The 15977-nt window shown below is 39.0% G+C and overlaps 1 long non-coding RNA gene across 1 annotated transcript; it reads right to left on the bottom strand.

Moving 5' to 3' along the window:
• Positions 1–934: 934 nt before the first annotated feature.
• LOC123644810 lies at positions 935–14079 on the bottom strand. Its single transcript, XR_006737289.1, has 3 exons — positions 14033–14079; positions 12026–12074; positions 935–989 (listed from the first exon to the last, which is right to left on the bottom strand). It is a non-coding gene; the product is annotated as an uncharacterized LOC123644810 (long non-coding RNA).
• Positions 14080–15977: the final 1898 nt, after the last annotated feature.

Here is a 15977-nt window from a genome sequence, read left to right on the forward strand (position 1 = left end):
ACTTAGGAAGAGAGTTAGGAAGAGAGGAGATAACTTAGGAAGAGAGAGCTCTTCTTAGAAAGGAGAGCTCAGAGCCCAGGACCAGACAATGAGCCCTGATTTCAAAAGGTTAAAGGTAGGAAGAGAAACCAACATGGACACAGGGGAAGAACAGCTAGAGAAGGTACACTGCAAAATCGACTTAAGTTACTGAAAACAACATGTTGTATTTAGGTTTCTGTTTGTGAAGAACAGAAAGACACATTCTTACCCAAGCCCTAGTCTTCTTCCCATATTGTTTCCCCATATTCCTCCACAAACCTTAGACCTGACTCCACCGACACACTTTTCAGTGTTTAGCCTGGGAAAGAGAAGGCTGAGTTCGCGGGTCATGGGGGCGGGGAACAGCAATCTAAAAATTGTCAAAAAGATTAAAAGAGATTATGGGTGTTTTCTGCCATCTCTCTGTGCCCTCATTTTCTATTTTTATTTCAGGAGAAGGTGATTTCTAAGTTTTTTTCTTATTCTCAATTCAAAAAGGAAAAAAGAGAAAGAGAAAGAAGGGAAGAAAAAATAGAGATAAATTAATCTAAATGATGAAGGGTTCTTGATTAGATTAAATACACTTTTGAGTGTGCTTCATAATCAAATCAAGGACATTACGTTTGCTGCTTTTATTAATTTATTTGAATATAATTAGTATAATGATTGTACTGAGAATCATTTCTGAGATATATGGAATTCTTAAAACAACAGAAAACTAATACTCTCTGGGAGCCATTTTGAAGTGCTTGTCTGTCGACCTCAGCCACATAAACTGAACTCCAGGTAATGAGTTCATCAACAGGTAGGCAAGTATTCTTTGTCCTTCAGTGACCTTCTCTCTCAATGCTTCCTACTCCTTCCTGGAGTGGTATCTGATTAAATAATGAGGAAATGGAGATTTCTCTGGGCCTGGGAATGGAGCCAGTAGTTTCCTAACCAAGATTGCCACTGAAGTAGTCTGGGATCTGAAAACAAAGAAGAAAGGAGTAAGAGCAAGAAAGTAGAGAGTCCATGGGCTGAAGTCTATTGGAAATTGTCCAAGTGCTACTGTCCTTAGTTTGCTTCTGTGCTGGATTTAGGGCAGTAGGTAAATATAAAGGGGTCAGGGACAGACTGAAAGGAAATCCTTTTTTTGTTTGTTTTTTACAGAACTTTTGTTTCCATTTAGGCCTCACGATGGCCCTCAATCATCCCCACCTGGTATTTACCCTGTTTGGTTGTTTCCTCCCACATTATGTCAAGGTTGCTCTGTGTGACCATTACAATGTGACAGAAATGTTGATATGTGACTTCCAAAGTTAGCTCATACCTTGCTCTTTATTTTGGATTGCTCACTCTGATGGAAGCTCATTGCTATAGTGTGAAGACTCACAAACATCTCTGCAAAGAGACCTATGTGGAGAGGGAGAGGGACTGAGGGCACTAGACGGTAGCTTTGTGAATGAGCCATCTGGGAATTGGACCCTCCACCCTTTCAGACAATTGGCCACACAGCCAACAACTTGACTGGAACCTAATGTCTGACCTTGAGTCAGAACCAGCCTGATAAGTCGTTTGCAGATACCTGACTCTCAGAAAGTATATGAGATAATAAATGCTAGTTGTTTTAAGCTGTTAAGTTTTGGGATACCTTTTAAGTATAATTAGACAGCTAATGCAGGCCTTTTTTGGTTCAAAGCTGGAAATAGGACTTGACAGCTTTTGGCCTGTGTAGACTTGGCTCTGAAGAAGCATATGGCAAATGAAGAAAGTGTAAGGTGACAATTTCTAGAATTAGACACTTACAGATAAATCAACTCTACATGCTAAAAAAAGTTGCATCTAAGTAAGCAGAATTTCAAGAATGGAGACTATTCAACAAGTAGTAGATTGCAACCCATGCAGCAGGCAGCACCAGGGAGGACTGTCAGGGAATTTCGATGTCAGGAACACCCTAACAAGCTGAATGAGTTACAACCAGAAGTCTGTCAGCAGACAGTGCTCTCATGTCCAGACAGACAGCACCAGGGTGACTTTCAGCAGGGAGGGACCTCAGACAGGGGCTTCAGAGCTTCTGGAGGAGATGGGGACAAAGAAAGAGGGACTGAGACAGGGTTGTCAAAATGAGGCTCAGGTGCAGGGAACAATATAAGGACTAAGGGTAATAATTTGTCTACAAAGTAGGGTCAGAACTTGGGAAGAAATCCAGCTGCTATTAATAGAAAGGCCCATGAAGTCAGAGCTCAATGACTAGAGAGGCTGACCTGTTGCTGAATCCCTCAGCAGGTAGCATGAGCTCCTACAGAAGGGATGAATCCATCTGCCTAATGTGCACGGTGGTCACTGAGACTAAGAGAGATAGACATGTGGACAGGATCCAGGTCTGAATGGGAGCCAGGGTTGGAGGAATAGAACTTTAGCAGACCCTAAGAGCCTGGATTGTTTCTTTGATCCATACATATTGCTGACAACAGTTGGGCCTTCTTTTCCTATTTTATCCATAAAGATGCAAGAATAGAATCTTAGATTTCTTGTTTTATGCCAAAGTAGAATCGCTTCCACTTTAGTATTTGCCAGATAATTTTATGCATTGTCCTATCTACATGGGGGAAATGGAATGGTTTAGTGAGCCCCATTGACAAAAGAAATGCCCTCAAGATATAAGAATCTAAGCAATGTAAATGTGTAGACCCACACCAATTGCAATGCTGGATAATGTGCCTGATACTGTTATGTAATAGTACAGATAATTTCTGATGAGCATCTAGTTGTGTGCTAATAGGCTTGATGTTTTTTCCTAAAGGGAAATGAGGGAAGATTTAGTAACTTTTACAGAGCTATGCTTGAAGTAATATCTGCACCAGATTTCATAGCATCATTTATTATGTATTCAGCAGTGTATGTAATAAAGTCATACTGCACTTGTTTAGAGAAACTAGAAGTTGGTTTCCAGATTCCATATAATTAATTAAAATTTTTTTAATTGTATTAAAACATATATAACATAAAATTACCATTTTAATCAGTTTTAAGTGTGCAGTTCAGTGGGCATTAAGTACATTCACATTGTTGTCCAGCCATCACCCACCATCCATCTCCAAAACTTTTTCATTATCCCATCTGAAACTCTGTGCCAATTAAACTCTTCATTCTTCCCTCCCTCTAGCTCCTCATAACCTCTATTCTCTTTCTGTCTCTATGAGTTTGATTACTCTAGGTTCCTTATATAAGTGGAAACATACAATATTTATCTTTTTGTGTCTGGTTTATTTCACATAGGATTATGTTCTCAAGGTTCATCCATGTTGTAGCTTGTATTAGGATTTCATTCCTTTTAAGGCTGAATAATACTTTATTGTATGTATATACTTATTTTGTTGGTTTATTCATGTGGATGGACATTTGCATTGTTTTCATCTTTTGGCTATTGTGAATAATGCTCTTATGATCACTGATATACAAATATCTGTTCTAGTCTCTATTTTAAATTCTTTTTTTATATATACTCAGAAGTGGAATTTCTGGATCAAACGGTAATTCTATGTTTAATTTTTTGAGGAACCACCATACTATTTTTCACAGCGGCTACACCATTTTTGTATTCCATCAGCCATACACATGGGTTCCAATTTCTCCTAGTCCCTGTTAACCCTTCTTATTTTCTGTTTTTTTGATAATAGCTATCCTACTCGGTGTGAAGTGGTATCTCATTGTGTTTTTGATTTGCATTTCCCTAATGATCAGTGATGTTGAGCCTTTTTCATGTGCTTATTGACCATTAGTATATCTTCTATGGACAGATGTCTATTCAAGGTCTTTGCCCATTTTTGTGTTGTTTGGTTTTTTTGTTGTTAAGTTTTAGAAGGTCTCTGTATATTTTGTATAGTAATTCCTTATCGGATACGTAATTTGCAAATATTTTCTCTCATTCTGTGGATTGCCTTTTTACTCTGTTGATAGTGTCCTTCTCTTTCAATTTTGAAGCATAATTTATCTATTTTTTTGTTGTCTGTGCCTTTAGTGTTATAAACCAAAAAACTATTGCAAAATTCAATATCATGAAGCTTTCCTTCTATTTTTTCTTCTAAGAGTTTTATAGTTTAGGTCTAACATGTAGGTCTTTGACCCATTTTGAGTTAATTTTTGTAAGTGGTGTCAGGTAAGGGTACAACTTCATTCTTTTGCATGCAGATATCCAGTTTTCTCAGCACCATTTGTTGAAAAGACTGTTCTTTATCCATTGAATGGTCTCGACACCCTTGTTGCAAATCATCTGACCATATATGTGAGGATTTATTTCTGGGCTCTATATTTTATTCCATTGGTCTGTCTGTCTTTATGCCAGTACCATGCTGCTTTGATTACCATCCCTTTTTTTAGTAAGTTTTGAAATCAGGAAGTGGTAGAGACCTCCAACAATGTTTTTTTTCAAGATTGTTTTGGCTATTTCAGGTACCTTGAGATTCTGTGTGAATTTTAAAATGGATTTTTCTATTTCTGCAAAACTATCATTGGGATTTTGATAAGGATTTCATTGAATATGTACATTACTTTGGGTAGTACTGACATTTAATTGATTTTTATATAATAATCATAACAATAAAAAATTTACTGAATCTCACATGCTGAAAGTTCTGCTAAGCACTTTACATGAATTATCTAATTTAATTTTTTTTGAAATCGAGAGGTAGGAATTATTACTATCTCTGTTTTACTGATGGAGAAACTCAGGCTTAATGAGATAAAGTTCCCAAGGTCTCACACTTGGTGAGTGGTTGTGTGGTGCCATCATGTGACCTGGATGTCTGATGCCAGAGCTCACCTAAATGACCTACCACAGATTCTGCAGCATGTTCAGGGAGGCACTGGGGCTGGCGTCAGGGCCACCTGTACAGATTCAGACATCAGTTGCATAATTATTACCTGGACCTCATCAGTATGTGCCTGGTCCCTGTGGATCTCTTCTCATAGCCAAGAGCACTTGCTGCCCATCAGCAGGCACTGCCTCATGCCAGGGCCCTGGCACACAAGCCCCACTCTCATAAGAGTTTGCTCCTGAGATCATGGGATGACTTTAGGCACAGCTTCCTCTCAACCCCCAGAGCACCTTGTACACCTCCAAGATAAATTGTTGTATTATTATCTTTTGACATAAGTGCCTTTGCCCTAATAGCTCTTGAGCACATTGAGTTCAAGAATCATTTCTTTTTCACTTTTCTGCCTCCTGAATTTAGCATAGTGTCTGGACCATGATAGGATCTCAGTAATTATTTGATATTTTTCAAATACACACACATATAAGCATAAGTGTATATATATATATGCACATATCATATATCATATCATTTTATCTTGAATATATATACACTCAACTATAATTCTATTACTCTGGAGGAAGAAGAGAATGGTTTTCAGTGGTCAGTGTCAGCTACACTTTGTTCCTAGTTATAATTTCCATCTTGTATTCTAATTCTGATGTCTAGCACCGGGTTTTGACTCCTTGAGGCTTGTGCTGGAGACTTTTTTCCTGTGTAAAACCCACTGTACTTCTCTGAATAGTCCTGAGTCCCAGCATCCCTCTTGTCACCATGTTCTGTGGCTCAGAGTCCAGCACTTCCGCTCTGCTGTCAGCTGTGGGTTGACTCCCCCAATGCTGTCTTTCCACAAGATCTGCCACATAAACATCAATTCCTGGTCTCTTTCTCACTGTATTCTGGGCTGCTGGGAAATCCTCTAGGATATGCTGATATTCCTGGATACTATCTGTGATTGTGGACCTATATACCCTGCATGCCACATTCACCTGCCAGACTGGGTCTTCTCTCATACCTCTCATACCTGGAGGAACTGTCCCTCCAGTGCCCTCATAGACATATACATATCCTCAGCTCTAGATGGCTGCATGCCTTGTCAACATAACAATTGTAGTGGGTTTTTAAAATTTGGGGGGTCATGAATCCATTTTGAGCGGCTGATGAGAACTATAAGACTTCTCTGCAGGAAAAAATGTATTTAACTAAAAATAAAATTTTGCATTTCGTTTCAGTTAATAGGTTTACAAACTGAAGATCCAGAGACCTGGCAGATTTGAGGTGGGTGAGGCGCCAGGAGTAGGGCAGCCACTAAAGCCACCATCATGAAGGCAACAATTGTCATCTCATGTGTTGTTCCTACAAGATGGGAAATGGATGAAGACTTTTGTTTGTGATGGAGGACTGCTAGCTCTGGGTGCTTATTACTCAGTGGGACAGGACTCCTTTTATATGTGATTTTTTTGTATTTATAAAAGGAGTTTTCAAAAATCACAGTCTGTGAAGTAGTTTCGTGAATAGCTTGCAATGTTGCGATTACTGAATAAGAGAAAGGAGTATATTCTACCTGTCAGCAGGGGACAATTGCCTTCTGCTTAATGACTTTGGTGTTCAAAAGAAGCATGGGCAAAGTGAAAAACACCCACAATCTAAGATTTTAAATGTGTGTCAATAATCATGAGTTCACGGGAAATGGAAAGGAAGGAATTTGAATAAGGTTAAGCAGAGACTGCTTCAGAATTTTTTCTTAATGTCAGTTTTGCCAGTGATTCTGAAGATTGAGGCAGGAAAAAAAGCAAATTCATAAAGAAATATTTGGACTTCATTGCATTCAAAGGAAAAGGAAGAATCTTGTGGAAGTTTGAACTGAAGTTTTCCAAATCATTCTTTCACACAGAGGTGAAACAGCCCTGGATAAACAATTCTGAGGCAAATTTGGTGAAGGCTTTTTGGTATTTTGTGGGTTAGTAATGAAGACTAAGTCTACAGAGGATATGTAATATATTCATATGTCAATATTACAGAGTGCTTACGTGCTCCCATTTTGCAAGCTATTGTCTTTATATAGTCATGCGATGCTAGTAAGATTCCAGAAATAGATGACTAATTCATGTGAAACCGAGTATCACAGGCCACCAGAACAACAACAACAATGTTCATTGAAAAGTTAGTTTCCTTAACAGTTTCAGATACTAGAGAAGAATCTGATTCTTCCATGACAAACAGTTTAATCTTGAAAGAAAACAAATATTTCTTTGTAGTATGAAATGAGAATTCATAGAGAATTTATATTTTCTGTTGATAACTATGGCAAAAGCCTTCTCTTGAATGAATTTAGTAATTATTTTTATTTTGTTTTATATAAAATTACAGTGTAAGATTTTTAAAATAGTTTATTGTTCAGCTTTTCTATGAGTCATGAGAATCTAGAGCTCAATTATAATTATGTATTCCTTCATTAAAGTGATATGAAAAATAAAGAAATTAATAAGTGTCCTTTTCATGCACATTTCTGCCTTCCTTGCTTAAGAATTCTCATCCTTCAATTTCAAGAAGGAAATATTCCTCTTTCTCATTCCCCCCCAAATTCTGGTTTTGCTTATGTCAGCATAAATAGGAGAAGCCTAATCTTAGAGTATGCAAACGAAGAACGTGGTCAACTCCCAACTACTCACCAGTACATGATTTCTCTCTACCTTGGGGCATATGGGAGGGTTACACTTCTCAGTCCCTTCCCTTGTATTGGGGTGGAGCTATGTGACTCTTTTCAGCCAGTAAGTTATGGGTCACTTCTAGGGTTAAGTATTTACTTGCTGGTTCTAGACCCACCAGAGAGTTCTTCTGCTACCACAGTAACAATGCAAGCATGTGTAGAGGTGGATTCACCTTCAGTACGCATCAGTGAGGGACTGTGAGGAACAGAGCAATGAGCAGAGCTCTTGCTAACCCACATTGGTCATGCGGCATAAGCTAGAAAGAAATGTTGGTTGTTTAAATTTTGGGATTATTAGCACAGTGCAACCTTAGTGATTTTAAGGAATAAAGAGAGAACAACTAATATTTGCTAATAATAATAATTTCAATAAAGCAATCAGTAATAATTCAAAGACAAACTGATACGGATTTGATGGTACTATATGTCAGACACTTAAAACTATCCTATGAGGTAGTTATTCATATGATTCCCATTTTATAGGAGATGGAGACACTGAGAGATTAAATAACAAGCTCAGCCAATTAGGAGGCATTAGAATGAGGATTTGAATCTAAACAGATTTACTGCCTAGTTTAACTATTAACCAGAGTGACCCACTGATAACTCTCCAAGTGTACCGTCCAAGATTTCATCAATATGCCCTAGGGAAAATGATGTTCTTGGCAATGACTGTAGTAGTTCTATCTTTTAGTCAATAATTACAGATGAGAAACATTTAACTGTAAGCTAGTTTTCTACTCCCTTAATAAAACCATATATAAACCTTTCAAAGTTGAACAAACATTTAGGAAATATCTACTATGAACTAGGCATTCTACCAGGTGCATTTTACCTATGTTTTTCACTTATTCCTTTTTGAAATCCTTTCAAGTATGATATTATTACCCCTACTTTTGAAAGAAAGAGATTAAGACCCAAGGAAGAGATGTACCTTGCCCAATAACACTCCACTGGTAGGTGGTGGAGCCAAAGTTCAAACCCTGTTCTATTTGACTGAGAACCCTAGGCTTGTTTATTGGGAGATAATTCATGCAAATAAATGAAGCAAAATTCTGTAAAGTAGCTTCTTTTAGGATGGAATGGGCCTTGAACAAAGTTGGCTTAGGGAACTGTGAGAATTTCTGCCAGCTCTGGATTCTTGGCAGTCGGAGCGTGTATCGTCGTGCTGGTTCAAAGCATATGCCGTGTTCAGGCTAGCAACCCAGCAGCACTCAACTGTGAAATGACTCTCCCTGAAGTCCTTGAAGTGAAAGTTCAGGACGGATTTCCAAATATGCCTGAAATGACACTGCAAAAGTGACAAACACGCCATCTATTATGGCTTCGCGTTATTCCAAAGGTTTCATCTTGAAGAACCTGTCCTCTCTTTAGAGGAGAACTTAGAGCAAGCTCCAGGACTTTGGTCAACTATGACTTCCTGGCTTCCACAGCACTCTGATTAATGTTTCAGCCCACAATCTGACTTCTGTCCTTCATTGAGGACTTTACTACAGACTTCCTTCTGCCTTTGCATTTCCAAACCCTAATTTTAAAAAAGCCAGAAGTGAATATTTTCATACTTTGCCCTTTCACAATATGACCTACTTGTTTGTAAAGTTGGCATCAAGACGAACTGTCCACTAAAATTCAAATTTAAATTCAATGTGAACACAAGATTGCCACAGGAGCCGTAGTAAAACAAGGAGGACTTGATTCCTGTTATACCCAATCTTAAACATATTTGGTTTGTCAGTGCACGTCCTCAGCAAGCTGGCAGTGCCTTGCTCCAGTTGTGATAACAGTCTATTTTATCATAATACAAATAAGTAGAAAGCCCTGCCCTTGACTTACTCTGAATTTCGAAGTTTCTTTATGGAATGTTCTGAATTCCTGACATCTCTCTCTTTGTGAAATGCTTACCTCAGCTTCTTTACACAGTTCTTATCAAAGGTCAGGACTAGTTATAACCTTGATTCTGTTTTTGAAACTAAATCAAATTCAAAAGTGTCAACGTCTTTAAGATTCCTTCTACAAGTGGCATTTGGAGTCTTCTTGGATGCTTGCAGTTTACAAAGCTGAAATTTCCTGGTAGGAGAATCTGAGAATTGCTGACAAGATAGAGAAATAAATGCTCAGTGTCTGCACCTTCTCTCACATCCAAAAGCCAGAGGACCACTAGAAGGCAGCTTTTCCCGTCAGACTCCAGCAGGAAGGGGTTTAAGGCCACCACAGGCATTTTCTTTTCAAACTGTTTTGCATCATTGGATACAATGATTGTTTTACAAATAAAAATGATGAAATGGAATGTAGAACATCATAAATAAAACAAGGAAAGTGAACTGCGGTAGAATTTTACCATCTTTTTAGCCCCATAGATATGAAGTCTACCTGGGAAAAATAAGTATCTTGGGTATAATTTCTTCAATTTATGCATCTCACATTTGAGATTATTTTTATCTCTTTCTTCTTCTATCATCCCTCTCCACTCACACCCACCCGCCACCACTACTACCACCTTGGGCAATAAAGAAACTCAAATTAAAGAAAGAATTTAGCTGCAGAACATCAGAACTTTTTCCTAATAACAAAAACATTTACTCTCCTTAGTGTTCCATTTAAAATTGGTCAAGCTGTTTTCACAGTGAAAAAAATGAGTGCCGAAAAGGTGAAGAAAAGAAAGCCTTAAACCACTGAAACTTTGTCTCAAATTAAAACATAAATGCTACATTTGATCTTCTTGTTCAGTATTTTTAAAATTTTCCTGAAACATTAGTGTCTCTTGAGATTGTAACACATATTTTTCATCCACCCCAATCACTCTCCCCCAAACACATGCACACACACACTTCAAGAATTTTGTAATAAATAAGTTTGGGAGCCTCCGCCTGCTATCTCCTCTTCTTGGTAATTCATAATGTGCATATGCATTTTAAAGCCTCTGTGAAGTTCCAAGTTAAGTGGACTCTTTGACAGTGTTTAACAGAGCATCATTCCCTCAGTAATACTGCTTATGTTTTGGTAACAGTTTTAGAAATATTGGATTAGAGATATAAATAAGAATTAAGGCCCAAACTGGTAGCAACTTCAGTGCCGGCCAAATTGTGTGGGCAGGGCAGCACACGATTGTTGCAAAAGCAGTATAGACCCACATGAGGTCAAAGACATGAGCCTGGTCTTCAGAAACACTTCGGCTTGAGTCCGGTTTGGCCACCTAATATTGTATGTTCATGGGCAGATTACCTCACTTACCTGCGGCTTTCAGTCCTCATTTATAAAAACTGGACATAGTAATATATACCTCGTGGTGTTATTGGGAGGGGCTGGCACCTTTTGAGGGACAGGAAGACCCCCAAATAGAAATTCTCTGGGAATGTTATTGGAAATTTGGGAGTCTCATTAAATAACATTCTCTAAAGATGTAGTGAATGGCTGTAGAAACATCAATAAAATCAATTTCCTCCTTACTTACCAAGAATACAGGTTCACAAGAGTCTGTTTTCTTTTGGATCAAAGCAGGTAGCCTCCCTGAGTAATGCTGGCATGATTTCATGGCTCAATGCAAATGCAAAGATGGAATGAGTCTGCTTTTCTCAGTGCAAGGAGAATCAGTGACACAAAGACAGATGGGAAGGCATCGGGAGAAGAAGGTGTGTCTCTTTATCATCTATTTATCTTGCTGCTTTGTGTATTAATGTCAACAGTGATATTTACTAGCTTCTTTCTTCATTGCCCCCGTGACTCCCAAATTCACATCATATATTAATAAGAAAATAAAAACATGTTATTTTTTCCCATGAATATGTTGATGCATAGAAATGCACCATAAGGAATGGTCTAGGAAGGATGAGGAACCCTGGGAAAAAGATAAAAAGTCTACAAAGCAAGAACTTTCTTGGAGGAGATAGAGAATATAGTGCTGGAAACTTCCGTTGAAATGTATTGGATGCCCTTGTCCCCAAGTGGTCAAGAGGCTGGTCTCCAACTCCTGGCTTCAAGCCATCCTCCTGCCTCAGCCTCCCAAAGTGCTAGGATTACAGGCATGGACCACTGCCCTTGGCCCTCTGTGGGTATTCTTGATGTTCTTCTTTTCTTAACTACTTTTACGCTACTCTAGAGGTTTAAACATCATATATGCAGGTAACCCCAAATCACACTCTTTTTTTTCCTCATCTCTCTCTCAGTTATTGGATTTTTCACAATACCTCAATTTCAGCTTATCGCAATCAGAACACATCCAGTATTTCTCACCACCAGTCCCCACATTCTACTTCCCTGCAGAGTTCTCTACAGAGACTGCTGGATACTTCAAGACGGAATAGCACAGCTTTTTGCACATTCGCACTGTTCTTCCAATGCTTAACAGTGGCAGTTGTAAGACCTTTTTCATCTTATAATTCTGCTGCAGGAATCCCAGGAGCACTAGTTGATTCATATCATCTTACCCCCAAAGCATGGGCAGTGCAGAACCGGGGAAGCCTCCCTCCTTAGTGGCAAAGATTGGCCCTACAAAGCTTACCGTATGGAGTTGCCAAGCAGAATGTATAATTCATATGGGCATCTTGTACCTAAGAGAAAGAGGAGAGGAAAGGATTAGACTTGATCCAATTTTTCTTCTAAAAATCATCAGTCAGATTAAATCAGAAAGACCAGGAGAGTTGTGAAAAGGGTATTTCATTTGTATATGCATATATACTATATATATATCCTATATATACATATATATAAAACAGGAATAAAAAGTGTCTGCCCTCACCAGTCCCAGTTTTAGTTCTGTTTTTTTTTAAGTCATTGGGCAAATAGTTGGTAACAACCATCAAATCTACCACATAATCCAACAATAACACAATTGTAATAAGGTGCCTTACATTTGAACATAAAAACCTGTCTCATTATCAGATTGATTGCCAGGGAGAATGAAAGTTCAAAGATTAAGTTTCTAAAATCCCAAATCCAAAGTAAGCCAAACCCACAATCAGACTTCTTGCCCTTGTGAGCTAATTTCATAGGAATTAAGGTCCAAAATTCATCAACCACCCCAATTTCCTGTTCTGCTCAGTCCTAGCCAGATGGTTCTTGATTCCTGAGGAGTGCTGTGATTTCTTCGGCAGCTGCAGCCAACTCTGCCTCAAGCCAAATCTCCGGTGCCTCACTTGAACGTCCCAGATTGACTCAGAACTGGCCCCACTCACCCACAAATTTAGAAAACAAGCCAATCTCCAGGCCCTGGGATCAGCTAATTCAGACAACGGTGTGTTCCCAGAACCTAGTGGAAACCCACCACACCCAATGTTGCCAAAGGTGTTAGCAGATACTCATGGCATCAGGGTGATGGAGGATAGATGGGGAAAAATTTGGATTTTTGCCTTGCCATGGTGCTAGTTACTCCAAGGCTGTGGCCCCAAACCTATGATTGAATTTAAACTCTTTTGACTCTATGTATTTACTGGATCTTTGGTGTAAATTCAACTACACATTCTTTATTTTCTTTTGGACAATAGCATATTAGCCACTGCTACTTTCTTGCAAACTGTAGAAATTTGCAATGGTGGTAGCATCAGTCACCAGGCCTTACTGAGGAGTATTTCTTTCCCTACCAGTCTGCTGAAAGTCTCTTGATTTCTCTTCCCCTTTGAACCTGTGGTTCTGGTGTCCTTCCCCTGAAATGAACGTGGGATCTATCTAGTAAATTGATATTACTACATTCTCCAGGGAGCAGATATTTTCAGGCCTGAACCACAGTGGCTCTTTCTACCACCTCTTCTTAATGGAATTGCTTCATCTTTAAAACCCTGCCTCCAAACACACATTTCTCCTTTATGTGTAACCAACCAACCAGAGCGAACTTGAAGCCTATGTACCTATGGGGTTAACTCATGAGTATGGGCAATCCTCATTAACTCCAGTCACCCTGTTGGACATAAAAGCAAAACAAAACCTGGAGCAGACAAGCCAGAGCTGCCCATCTAGAGCTAGCTGAAGCAGAGACAGCAGATTATGGCCCATACTGGCTTTTGCAAATAAGGTTTTACGGGAACATGGCCATGCTCCTTCATTCACGTGTTGTCTGTCGCTGCTTTTGTGGTACAGTAGCAGAGTTGAGTACTTGCAATAGACGCTGAACGTTTCACAAAGCCTAAACCATTTACTGTCCGGCCTTTTACAAAAAAGTTTGCTATTTGTTGAACTAGAACAGACCTAGTGCTCTAGCACACAAGAAACTCATTGTCTTGCTGTTAGAGGCAGCGCACAGAAGTCTTTCTAAAAATGCCTGGAAGATCTAATCTCATTCTGCTCTGCTGGCAATATTGGGCCAAGAGGCACTGATGGAGTTCAAGGCTAAGGGGCAGCAACCTGCATCCTGAGTCCATGACAAGCTTGCTAGGCCCCATGTAGCCAATGTCTGCTGAGGCCCTCTCCATGGTCAGCGTTCAGCTAAGGTCTCCAAGGTCTGATCTGTTTTTAAGGCCTACGCTCCATTTTTGTTAGGCTTGGTACAGATCTGTCTCTATAAATAACCACTCACCTGTGGACAAAGCTGCTGGGAGCTGCAGTGACTCACTGTGGCTGCAGGCTCATGGTCTGTGTTGAAGGTCTAAGGCTGCCCACACAGGTTGGTGTGGTTAATAGTCAACTGCGTGGCTACACAAACAGTCTCTTGCCCCAGTGAGAAGCCTTTATAAACCACCAAGGTCAACCTCCCTGGCCCTCACATTCAAATCCAAGGCCCCAAGTCATATGCCCTGGCCCATCAAAAGCCTCACTGCATGTTGTTTGGTTTCTGAAAACTCCTGGCAAGTGAACACATATCAGTATGCTTGAGCGAAGCCAATAAGTATTAACAGTACCCTAAATCTAGTTTGAATATGGAACAAATTAAGAGATAAATAAGGGTAAAACCCTTGAAGATAAAATATAACCTTTATTTCTGCTAAAGCTGATATTGGTGAACATATTGTATTGCCTATGTCTATAGGCAAGGAGTGTCCCAATGCTGGACCCCAGAATTAAACAGCCACGCCCACCCTGTCACGAGAGCCCTAACCCAGCGAAGCCTGTCTCTCAAACTTAGCATGTGCAGGAAGAGAGTAGTAGGTACTGTCCGTGTGGAGGATCACGGAGAAAGGAAAGGAGAGGAGAGGGGCCGGGCTCCTGCCTTTGTTCTCCTTCCAAACTCACTAATCTGATGAAGTCCCTTCTCCCCAGGTGAGGAAAGAGAAAGTGCAGAGCTAGGTCAGGAGTATTATGCTAGAGGAGTTCCTTCTACAGGGGAGGAAATATCAGGAGTGGGAGGAAGTGATGCCCCCCAAACAAAAATGGAAATAAAAGTTGAGCATATCATTTTGCTTAGCACAAACCTCTTTTGTGATTATTTTCTTTCTCTTGATATGTAACCATATTTCAAGTGATGGAGTATTTTCGTGACTAAAATTATAAATGTTGTTTTCATAGATGTCACCTATAACTCATTTATCCAAGCTCAATAATTAACATCTTTATTTCTAAATTCTCTTTCATACAAGAAGCAATGAGAAGTCTATGTGATATCTGAACACAAGAGAAATTGTTTATTGTTTCAAAACTATGGAAACATTCAAGTTGGACACAGTATTTATTTAATTGTTAACCTGCCTCTAGACATTTCTTTCTTTTTAGTTTCATTTAATGTTATTATTATTATTTTATTTCAATAGATTTAGGGGGTACGAGTGTTGTTTGTTACATGGATGGATTGTATAATGCTGAAGTCAGGGCTTTTAGTGTGCCCATCACCAGAATAGTGTACATTGTACTGATAGGCAGACTTTTATCACTCACTCTCCTCCAACCGTCCCCCCCTTCTTAGTTTTTAATGTCTTTTGTACCCCTTTATAGCTAGTTCACTTCTTCAGGCCATTTTCTAAGTTAACAAATAGTTTCTGGAGATAAACTGTTGCTTTTATATTTTTGAATTGAACCTTGGTTCCTTTATCTAAAAATGGATAATCATAAATGGTCTATAGTAGAATTGCTACCCTTTTTCTATAAAGGGCCAGATAATATTTTCAGCTTTTCAGGCCATATGGTCTCTGTTGCAGTTATTGAATCCTGATTTTGTAGCAAGAAAGAGGCCATAGACAATAGGTAAATGAATGGGTGTGGCTATGTACCAATAAAACTTTATTTACAAACATGTAGTTTGGCCCATTAGCTGTAGTTTGATAACCCCTTTTCTGTAGGGTTGTTTGAGGATTCAGTGAGATAGTGTGCCTGATATAATGTCTGAAAACATGGTAGGCATTTGCTAGATGCTAGTTTCCCATCTCTTCATTAGAAGACACTAAGAATTTCTCCAGAATCTTGTAAACATTTTAAATAACTATGTATATATTTTTTCCAGCTCAGAGGTCAACACAGCTTAAAAAGAACAATTATCATTAGCTCCAAGATATTTGGATTATTATTAAAGTTTATTACTTAATTTTTTTTGC

The sequence above is a fragment of the Lemur catta genome, chromosome 9 (genome assembly GCF_020740605.2).
Source record: "Lemur catta isolate mLemCat1 chromosome 9, mLemCat1.pri, whole genome shotgun sequence".
Classification (NCBI taxonomy): Eukaryota; Metazoa; Chordata; class Mammalia; order Primates; family Lemuridae; genus Lemur; species Lemur catta.